Below are 12,303 nucleotides of genomic sequence, written 5' to 3'. Positions count from 1 at the left end.
AAGTACAAATATTCAAATATTGACTTCATAACACTGACTTTTTAAACAAAAATGCTTAGATTTCCACCAATACTTTATTTGATGATGATGATGATGGTTGAGGTGGTGGTTGGATGTGAGATGTCCCCCAAAAGCTCACATGTGAGAAAATGCAAGAAAGTTTGGAGGAGAAATGATTGGGTTATACCCTTAGTATAAGCAGTGAGTTAATCCCTGATAGGATTAATTAAATGGTAGGGTGTGGCTGGAGGGGGTGGGAATAAGGCTGTAGCTTTGGGGTATATATTGTCTGTGGAGAGTGGAGTCTCTCTCTCTGCTTCACAGTGGTGTGAGCTGCTTCCCTCTGCCACCCTCTCCCACCACGATGTTCAGCCTCACCTTGAGCCCTGAGGAATGGAGCCAGTCTTCTAAGGACTAAGACCTCTGAAACCCTGAGCCCTCAATAAACCTTTCCTCCTTACAGTTGTTCTGGTCAGATCCTTCTTTCACAGAAGTGAAAAATCTGACTAAAACAATTATTATTATTATTTAGTATTGGGGATTGAAACCAGGAGCACTCGGCCAATGAGCCACATTCCCAGCCCTATTTTGTATTTTATTTAGAGATAGGCCTTAGCGCCTTGTTTTTGCTGAGGCTGCTTTGAACTCCAGATGTTCCTGCCTCAACCTCCAGGGCCACTGGAATTACAGGCATGCACCACCACACCTGGCCATCAATGCTTCTTAAGTAAAGTTTGGGTGTCGGAGGAGTGGGGGCTGGGTGATTATCTCCTTTTGCCACAGTTATTCCCAGCTATGATTAGACCTATTAAACAAGGTTTGTCAGACTCACTCAAGGTCTCAGAACATTGATTATACTTGTTTTCAAAGGGGTGCAATTGTCCTTACTAGTGCATATTGTTTAACAATTCAAAGCCAATAGTTTTGAGAAGTAGCGTCATGTTTAGGGATGCTCCTCTCCTGTGACTTGACAGCTACTACCATGGCAGGTGGGCAATACTGAAGTTAAAGTGAGCACTTTTCTAATGTCTTGGAAGACTGTCATTGCATTTGAACTTGGAGACTAAAGGCCTTTACTTTTCCCTTGCCTTTTATTTTTAACTTCTCTCCGAAAGAATCCCACCTCAGGAACATGCTATATGCTTCTCTTTGAACGATCTCATCAAAATGTAACATGGCATTAAAATGGCATGTATTTTCTGATCTAGTATAATTGGCTTTGACATTGCTATAGTTGGAAGATGTCCCCCAGAGCTCATGGGTTAGAAACTTCATCCTCACTGCAGCAGTGTTGGGTGATGTGGCCTAAAAAGAGCTAACTAGATGAGTGGACTGATGTTGGGATCGCAGGATTGGGTTAGCCATCACAAGAGCGGGTTGTTGTTCCTGTCACTCTCCTGTTCCTGTCACTCTCCTGTTCCTGTATTCCCTTAGTGGCATTGTTCAACATACTCCTCATGATTCAGAAATTTCAATTGTTCAGCCCAACACACATTTATTATCTGTCTTCCACAACAAAATCACAATCTACTCTGTTCCCAAAGTCTTCCTCATATAATCCAATGATATGTTAATATGTTAACTTATTTTCTTAAAATTGGGTCCCATGCTTACATTTCTAAGCATAACACTTAACAACTGTATACAGCTAGGAAAACTTGTACAGTTCTTAAGCTGCCCTGTCTTTGTTTCTCTGAGCTCCCTGGGTTTCTTCTACCCTTCTCTATCCCAAAGCACAGCAAGAGACCTATAAGGCAAAAAGAACTAGGATTTTGTATTTTTCCCTTCACAAGTCAAGGATTTCTTTTTTTCCCTTTTTTTTTTCTATTTTTGTACCAGGGATTGAATCCAGAGAGACACTTTACCACATTCCTAGTCCTTTTTATATTTTATTTTGAGACAAGGTGTCATTAAATTGCAGAGGGCCTCACTAAGCTGGTGATGCTGGCTTTGAACTTGCAATCCTCTTGCCTTATCCTCCTCAGCCATGGGAATCACAGGTATGCACCGTTATGCCCAGCTTTCTTTTAATTTTCTTTGTTTCCAGATACGGCATGTTCATTCAGTACCTTCAGCAGGTATGTGGGTGGAAAATGTTGATATGGAAGAGGCACAAAACTAGGAACTGATAATCAGAATGACTGGCATCCTAGAACCCCAAGGTGTGGTAGGAGCAGGTGGTGGCTACTGGGAAAGTGCATAGTAATTATTACATTAATGGGATTACAAGGGACATGTCTGTCACCTGGACCCAACCCAGATCTTCATTTACGCACATCTTTGCATGTATGAGACAGATAGCATGCTTCCAGTTAGTTTTCACTATTCATTTTTCTTTTCACAGATTAATAATCAGAACACTTTTTAAGAATTCAACCCTTATTTTGATTCCCATGATATTCAAACAGATTGATCAGGGCAATATGTTTTCAATATTAGTTGCATGAAATAACAGAAGAGTACAGTTGTGTGTGCTTGTGCTCCCTTGTTCTGTGTGAGTTCTAAAGATAGAATTTCCTAGCCTTTCAAATTATGACAAGTGGTTGACATTCCTCTCTGTAAGTTCAGCTTCAAACTTTCTTTAAGTTTAATTATTGGCATCTTTTAAAATTATATCATATTCCTGGGTATGTGCAATAGCATTTCAGAACATATCTAGTTGAAATATATGTTGAACATATATTATTATGTATCCAGACTCAATTTGAAATCTAAATATAACGATGAATCTGATTACAAAAGTGGTCTGCAGAATGCAACAACATTTTGGAAATTTCTACATTGATCATTTGCTTAATGGGTGAATAGAACAGGACAGGAAGAAGGCGCTAGCTGGGGAGTTGAAATACTTATGGAAGAACTGATGACGTACACCTCATCCTCACGCCCCTTTTCTTCGTCTCCTACGGAAGTGCCATTTTATTTGTTGTGCTTTGTCTTGTTCTGATTTTTCAATATGCACCTTTTTCCTTCCTCAGGATCTTTACATTTCTTGTTCTGTCTTTCTAGAATGCTAGTGAAGACCATATTTATGTACAGCTGGCTCTTTCTAATCATTTGGCATGAATGGCATTTCTTCTGGTGTCCTAGGTGCTTTTTCTGAACACCTTTTGCAATGTAACCCCACCTCTCCATCCTCCATCATTCAATCCCACCACCTTGTTTCGTTACTTCCCCACTACCTGTCATGCTCTGAAATTACCCTGCAGTCCACTTACTTGTGCATTGGCCCTGACATGATAAGTGTTCAAGTTCAATAAGGGCAGACACTCCGTGTTATTCTCTGAATCCCCAGCACAGGGCTTAACTTCCTCAGTTATGTCGGAATGGAAAGGTTAGAAAGGATTCCCCCAGAGAGGTGACATCTGAGATGAGTCTGGAAGAACAAGCAGACATAGCTCAATGGAAAAGAGGATATGAGACAGTGACATAATATTTGTCATTTTGTCAAAAAACATTATGAGCCAACACAATGCAATGGTTTCCTGATTTACATAATATTCAGCATCTTGCAAAACACTGAAAACAGGTAGGGCAGTGGTAGGAGGTGAAGCAGAAATACTAAATGGATGTAAGAAAGTTAGGACTTGGAGTTTCAGGAGGAACAGCAAGAGTTTTCATGGAAACCATAGGCCTTATAATGAAAGATTTTTCTTAAGAAATAAAAATTTTGTCAAAGAAGTAATATCATCAGCTTTGCATTTTAGGAGAAATTTCTGAGCATTTGTGTGCACAATAGATTTTGTTTCTTTACATGTCTTAATTTTAAGACTTCAGTTAATTTTTTAAAGAAATTCATCGTTTTAAAATTCTGACTTACCCCAAGAATTTAGTTCCTGAATGTGTTCCTAAAATGTCAGTATCTCTGATTTAGTCAATTTTTTTAAATGAGCAAACAACTCACAATGCATATACATACTGTACAAAAAGAGGCTCTCCTAATTCTTTATCCACATTTAAGGACAATAGCCAACTCCTAGGTCTTTAGTGCTAGTCATGCCTTAGAATAAAAAACCTTCATGTTATAATTTTATGGACTGTGGTGCTTAAAGTTTCCAGGTATAAAACTTAAATTTGAAATACTCTTCTCATCCACTGATAATTAAATAATTTGCCTGATCTCAAGAAATATTTTCATTTCTCCTTTCTGCTTTTGGGAATGCTGACCTCAAAAATTTTCTACTTCCACAAACATTTATTGAATTACAGTAAGCATTTTGGCATTTTCCAAAAATGCATAAAAAAGAAAATCACATAGCCTGATCATCAGTGAAGAAAGTATACTCTAATTAAAAGTATTTGAGGGGCTGGAGATATATAGCTCAGTTGGTAGAGTGCTTGCCTCACAAGCACAAAGACCTGGGTTCAATCCCCTGCACCCCCCCAAAAATGTATTTGAAACATTTTGTAGATACATATTTATTAATAAATAAAAAGTAGACCTAACATAAAACAATGTTAGATTTTTAAAAGGTAAGAATAAGTTTTAAATATATCCAGATGAAAGGACAGAAAAGTTATTTAATATGCTGTCTGAAAGGAAAAAGAAAGAAATGTAATATAATTAAGTTTCAAGGAACAGAACACAATTTTTAAAAATGATTATTCTAATGCTTTTTTCTTCATTGAAATGAATATCCTAATTACAATTATAAAACTATGACAACAGTCTTTAGACTCAAGACAGACTTTGGTACACCTGCTGGGCCAATCATGTCACCCTCTCCAACTAAGATCTTGCCCTTCCTACCATCTTTCCACCACTTCCATATCCTGGTGGCCCATGTTTATAACAGCAATCTGTACTTCCATTGTTTCCGTGCTTGTATAATCACATATGAGCACAGTAGTGTCTGTGTGTGTGTGTGTGTGTGTGTGTGTGTGTGTGTATATATATATATATATATATATATATATATATATATATATATATTAATGTTGTAGGTATTTGCTTTAGTCCATTTCTCCTACCAGAAAAAATAGTTTCAACAAGGTAACTTATAAACAACAGGAATTTATGTGTTATGATTCTGGAGGCAGGGGAATCCAAGATCAAGGTCAAGAAGACTTTGTGTCTGATGAGGGTTTGCTCCTCTCTGCTCCATAGATGGTACCTTGTTGCTGTTTCACTTTCACCTGGTGGAAGGGGCAAGGGTTCTCCCTTAAACCTCATTCACAAGATATGAGCCCTCCTGACCTGTTCACTTGTTAAGGGCTTCAACTCTTTATATTAATGCATTGGCCATTTAGGCTCCCATTTAGGAGACTGGGGCAGACACCAGCATTCAGATCACAGCAATATCTTCATGCATCCAAGTACACGTGTGTAGGTTCTGTTTTCGCAAAAACAACAACAAAAACAACCAAAAAAAAAAAAAAAACTCATCATTTTTTAGTGCAATTTCACTTCAAAAAAATTTAAGATCTACTTTTTGTTTTCTTTTTAAGCAATTATTTCTAATTGCGCCTCTTGAAGTAATAGTTAAGCGATTTTGATAGGTGTTCCATGTGTTCCCCAAACACTTCAGTCATTCTTTTACACTGTTTATTACCATGTTTTTGCAAATGCAACTCACTCCGCACTCCATGTACCAAAGTCACTTTGATCCAGACAGCAAAAACAAAATCAAGTTTTAAAATTATATAAGCTACATCCGCAGTCACATAATGATATAAAAATATCTTTTCAAAATCACTGTCAGCCTTTCTTTCCAATATTGTGGAATGTGCAAAGATTCAGAAAAAGAAGGAGAGACAAACTGCCAAAATTTTCAAAAAGAGAAAAATAATATTGACAGTGAGAGACTACACACACACACCACATTGTATTTGTTTCCTAGTGCTGCCTTTTAAATTTTATCATAGGGCTGGGGTTGTGGCTCAGTGGTAGAGCGCTCCCCTAGCATGCTTGAGGCATGGAGTTCAATCATCAGTACGACATAAATGTAAAATAAAGATATTGTGTCCACTTAAAACTAAAATAAGTATTTAAAAATAAAAATAAAATGTATCATAAACTGGGTAACTTTACACAACAAAATTTTGTTTTCTCATAGTTCTGGAGTCTGGAAATGTAAGTAGGGATGATTTTCTCTTGGGGGCTTTCTTAGCTCCTGGCAGCTGCTAGAAATACGAGGTGTCCTTTGACTTATAAACATGTTATTCCAGTCTCTCCTGCTGTGTTAGATGGTATTCTCCTTGCCTGTCTCTGTGTCCAAATTCCTCTCCTCATGCAAGGACATGGTTACTGGATTATGGGCTGCCTTAATTCATTATGGCCACATTCTAAGTTCATTATATCTGCAAAGATCCTATTTCCAAATACGGTCATGTGCATAGAAATGAAAAATTTAGGGCTTCAACATATCATTTTGGGGAAAAAATTCTACCCATGAAACATTGTAATATCAATTTCAGGCAAATTTATAGTAAAAAAATTAAATAATGTATGCAAAAATTTAGTGAAAGGAATAACAAATAATTTTAACAAAATTCTGTTCTCAAATGTGAAATCTTAAATAATGGTCTTATTTCTCTTCCCTGATTGGCAGTGTAGAGAGACTGTGAAAATGTCATGGTAAGCATCATTTTAAACATACATTTGGCATAAATTTTAACTTTTACTGCTATGGGCAAGAAATTAAAAGGTGAATTGTGTCATAGGACAACCTAAGTGGATTTTTACCTGGGTTGAATAATTACAGCAAATATTGATTTTGGAATTTCTGTCACCTTAGAGGTGAGTCTTTTGAAATGGACTATCAGATTTTTTTATTTAGCTCAACATTTTTATCAGTAATAAGATATTAGACATTGATAAACAGAGTACCAGATTTTCTATGATTGAGGGCTGGAGGTGCAACTCAAGGGTAGAGTGCTTGCTTCACACACCCAAGGTCATGGATTAAATTCCCAGTACCACAAAAATAATAAATAAATAAGCAAATGCCTACAATAAAAAAAATGAGAAAAAAGCTAACATTTTAGGAAAACATAAATTAACCCTATCTGATTTTAGTTACAAGTTCAAGAAGTTAAATGGGCTGAACTGAAGAAAATGAAATTATATAGGTACAATGTGATTTTTCTGTTTCTAAAACAAAAAGCTCCATTACCCACACACACCTTATCCACAACTCTACAGAGCAGGTCTGATGAGCTCCCTAGACAGGACTAAGCACACTGTGTTCTCAGGGAGCCACTGACTGCGTCACTGGATGACACCTCTCCAATTCAGCCCCAGGTCAGCAGGTGTAGCCGTAAAGGGAGCAGGAAACTTCCACCTGAGGTACTTGCTGTGGTTTGGACTTGGTTTGTCCTTTTGAAGGACATCATGCTAGAAGCTAAGTCCCAAGTGTGATGGTGTTGAGGCAGTGGAACAGGATGGTGAGTCCCAGTGGGAAGTAATCAGGATCCCCTCTTATGGATTAATGCAGATCTCACAGGAGATTAGCCCCTTGTAGAGTGGGTTGTTATACAACACAAACTTGGTTCCTCGGTACTCAGTCAGTTCCCCTTCTGCTAATCTTCCATGTTATAATGTCACCAGAGGTACTTTGTCAGAATACTGGCACCATTCTCTATGGACCTTCTAGTCACCAGCATCATGAGGAGCCAAAGAAACCTCTTTCTTTGTGAAGTATATACCCTCAGGTATTTTGTTGTAGCAACACAAAATAAAGAAAGACAGTGCTCTAGAGAAACACATTTTGTTACAAGGATTTCTATTTTTATGGACTTCTTGGTTAATGAGTGACATTATAACAACATGTATCAAATCCACCCATGAGGAGGAATGCAATTAGGAGAATCTATACCCTGAAACACATCCTTGCTGGCATCCTGTTCCTATCTAAAGCTGCACCCACATGGGAATGTTTCCGATTGTCCATGTGCTCTTCTCATGCTTATTGGTTGGAAAAAAAGTGTGTCCTGATGGAGAGGTTTGAGGATAGCATACAGGATCAACACTGAAAACTGTGCACAGTTCACTTTTTACTGGTTGATGACAAAATCACCACGCCATTATTCCAGTTGCTGGACAAACTCTGACTCCCACTATGCCTTTCTCCTTCCACTCCCTACTCTGACCTTGTTATCATCTTTACACACTCTGGTTAAAAGCCATTGAGTTTCAGTTTTCTCATCCTCACATATAGAACTCACTGAACCAAAGTGTTGAGTTAGGAAGTAAAAGTTCACCTAACATATACTAATAATTATAATTCCTCCACTGTACAATGAAAGACCGACTCTAATTAACTAACATTGGGATTCAATTAATTGCAAATAACACATGAGTGATGAATATGTCAACAAATTTAATTCAACTAGGCTTCATTAGTAGAAGTGCATTGGCAGATCACTGCGTTATAGATGCATCAGAACAAATATTAGAAGGCAATCAATAAACCTAAGGAAGTTAATCTCAAGGTAAGGGATCCGCCATCATGATAAATGAAAACATCACAAGAAATGGATGTCTTAGGAAGAAAACATTCACAGAGACTACTTACAAAAAATTAAAGGATTATGGTGTTAAAGAACAAATGCATTCTCTTTTGGAACCAAAGATGTATCGTGAATTTTGGTTTTGTTTAATAAAATGTGCTTTTGAACATTTTGGTTTATATGGAAGTGACTGATTTAAAAGGTTAGGGGTTAGTGAATTCCAATTATGATATCAGCTTATATTGGAACAACTCTCCAGAGTAAACAATAATAAGCTAGAAAAAAAATTCTAACAAATTTATTTGAAGGCACTGGAGATCAGTCAAAAGCAGACAGAAACTAGAAAACATCTAACAATTAAAAAAAGAAAAGCAACGAAACCTAATAAAATCTATGATTGTTCTGTTTTTCTCCCAGTCCTTGGTCATAGGACAGTTAGAACTCAAGTAAAGTGTTTATAGTGATTGAGCTATGATGTCAGTGAAGAGGTTCCTCGTCATCAGAGGGACTCAAGTGGACAAAGATAGAGGGAAGAACTCACTACTTGCCTATAAACAATATCAAATCCTTGGCTGAATGTCGAACTGTGCAAGTGTGTTAATGAGCTTTCCATTACTGTAACAAAATACTTGAGATAATCAACTTAAGAAGAGGAAAGGATTCTTTTGGCCTACAGTGTGGGAGGTTTTGGTCCACAGTCAGGTGGCTCATTGTTTTAGGGCCTTTGGTGAAGCCAGCACATCATGATGGGAAAGTATGGCAGAGGAAACAGCTTAACTCATGGCAGTGGAGACGCAAGAGAGAAAGAGGAGAGGGCCAGGTCCCAATATCCTCATCAAGGGCACAACCCCAGTGATCCAACTTCCTTACCCTAGTTCCCACTTCCTAATGTTCTTCCACTTCCCAATATCACCACGGGCTTTGGGGGACAGAGAATCAAATCATATCGATTAACATGTGTGGGTCAGATGAATGAAACTAGCAGGAAGCAACAGCTGAGAGGACAGAGCAGTGATTTCCATCCCTGTCTATCATGAAGGAAAGAAACTGGAATCTGAGACTAGACCCAGACAGAGGAGCTTGCTAACCCCTTCAGGCCTCTGCAGACTGCCCTACCCGAGTGCACACGAAGGTTCCAGAAGTGAAGTGTGTTAAGCGCCTTCAATGTCTGCCAGAGAACAATAAGTGCTCGTGGAGAAAGGAATGTCAGAATCCCTTAATGTACTATCCAGTGTCCTGTGTACAACAAAAATCTAATACATATCCTAAGAAACTGGAAATTATGCCTCATTGTCAAAAAAAAAAAAAAAAAAACAGCGAATGAAGCCCACAGAAAGAGAACCCAAAGTAAACAAATAATGGACTCTGGTAGTAAAATAAATATTATAAATATGGTCAAGAATTTAAAGAAAATTATGTTCATAATGAATGGATATAGGATCTCACTGAGACACCCGGAGGCTGCAAATAGCAAACAATGCCTGAATCATGAAAGTATAATATCTATCATAGAGTTACCAGCAAATTGAAATTGGGAACAGTATATCTTTTTTTTCTTTTTCTGGTTGTATATGGAGTATATTCACATCATTCGTGTCTTCATACCTGTACTTTGGATAATAATGTCCATCACATTTCACCATCATTAATAACCCCATGCCCCCTTCCTTCCCCTCCCACCCCCCTGCCCTATCTAGAGTTCGTCTACTCCTTCCATGCTTCCTCTCCCTATCTCACTATGATTCAGCCCCCTTATATGAGAGGAAACATTTGGCATTTGATTTGGGGGGATTGGCTAACTTCACTTAGCATTATCTTCTCTAACACCATCCATTTACCTGCAAATGCCATGATTTTATTCTCTTTTATTGCTGAGTAATATTGCATTGTGTATATATGCCACATTTTCTTTATCCATTCATCTACTGAAGGGCATCTAGGTTGGTTCCACAGTTTAGCTATTGTGAATAGTGCTGCTATAAACAACGATGTGGCTGTGTCCCTGTATTATGCTGTTTTTAAGTGTTTTGGGTATAGACCAAAGAGTGAGATAGCTGGGTCAAATGTTGGTTCCATTCCCAATTTTCCAAGAAATCTCCACACTGCTTTCCCTATTGGCTGCACCAATTTGCAGTCCCACCAGCAATGTATGAGTGTGCCTTTTTCCCCACATCCTCACCAATATTTATTGTTGTTTGTATTCATAACAGCTGCCATTCTGACTGAAGTGAGATGAAATCTTAGAGTAGTTTTGATTTGCATTTCTCTGTTATTGATGATGAACATTTTTTCATATATTTGTTGATTGATTGTATATCATCTTCTGAGAAGTGTCTGTTCAGGTCCTTGACCAATTTATTGATTAGGTTATTTGTATTTTTGGTGTTTAGCTTTTTGAGTTCTTTATATACCCTAGAGATTAGTTCTCTATCTGATGTGTGAGGTTTAAAAATTTGTTTCCAAGATGTATAAAGGAAATTGGGGCTATTCCAACATGATGGAGATTTGGGCCTTGTTTTTCTTCTAATAGGTACAGTGTTTCTGGTTTAATTCCTAGGTCTTTGGTCCACTTTGAGTTGAGTTTTGTGCATGGTGAGAGATAGAGATTTAATTTCATTTTGTTGCATATGGATTTCCAGTTTTCCCAGCACCATTTGTTAAAGAGGCTTTCTTTTCTCCAATATATGTTTTTGGTGTCTTTGTCTAATATAAGATAATTGTAATTTTGTGGGTTAGTCTCTGTGTCCTCTATTCTGTACCACAGGTCTACCTGTCAGGAACAGTATACCTTGAAATAAGACCTATAATTTAAATTTAAAGAGAGGAAAAAAAATGGAAAAAAAATGTAAACAAAGTCCTGATAGTCTTTTGGACACTCACGTGATCAACATACATTTAACTGAATTGTCAAAAGAAAGAGAAAGAGATAGACAGACAGGGGAGGGAAGAAAGAGAATAGGAAAGATTAGTAATTTAAAGAAGTAATAGGATTGGTACCTAAAAATGCCACCTTTGTCATCCATGAAAGTGTGCAGGTTGGAAGACAAACAGGTCACACAATTTTAAGACAGGTGTGAGTCATTCTTCTTTCCCACAAAACCTGTGAATTGGAAGGTATGATTTTGAAGGCATATTTTCAATTATTTGTTTATCCCCCAAAGCAATGTTTCACAAGACTTCTTTTGGTCTTAAATTTGGGGCATGTTTAATGTGGCCACCATGCATATTTACATTCATAAGCTCAATTTTGTGGCTCCTCTTATGAACTTAGAAACCAAGTAAATATTATTAAATTTTTTTCTATGGCTTTCAGGGCCAATTTCTTTGTTCTACACTTCAAAAACCCATTTATGCACTTGAGAAATGTCCCCTGAAATTAGTAATGGCAGTACAACATTAATTGGTAAATGGGTTCCAACACAAACACTAACAAATAACTTGCATGCAAAGGAAGATGAAAAATTCTAGAACTCTACACCCACATCCCTTCCCCTACACAAACTTCTCCCGCAGTGGAACAGTGCCAAAAACTCTTCAGGGCTTAATCAATTTTACTTCTGTCCAGCTGTGATTCTTCATGAGGTCAGATGACATTTGGGTGCCTCCCCCCAACCCACCCCTTTCCAGCATTGAATTGTGGTCTCCCCAGGAACCACCAGGGACCTGAATCTAATTAGTCTGAAAGAAGCCACTGTGCCTAACAACGGTAATTAACAAATGGCATGCTTCTCTCATGTCAGAAAACACAGCAATCTTGCTCCCATTTCTTCTCTTTCCTGGTGCCCCCCACCATTCCTCCCTGATCAGATTGGCCTCTTTCAATCCTGTGAAAAGGAAAAGAAAATGCCTGGG

This window comes from Urocitellus parryii, chromosome 2, assembly GCF_045843805.1.
Source record: "Urocitellus parryii isolate mUroPar1 chromosome 2, mUroPar1.hap1, whole genome shotgun sequence".
In the NCBI taxonomy this organism is placed as follows: Eukaryota; Metazoa; Chordata; class Mammalia; order Rodentia; family Sciuridae; genus Urocitellus; species Urocitellus parryii.
The sequence above is the reverse complement of the archived record's forward strand: the minus strand, read 5'-3'. Positions refer to the sequence as shown.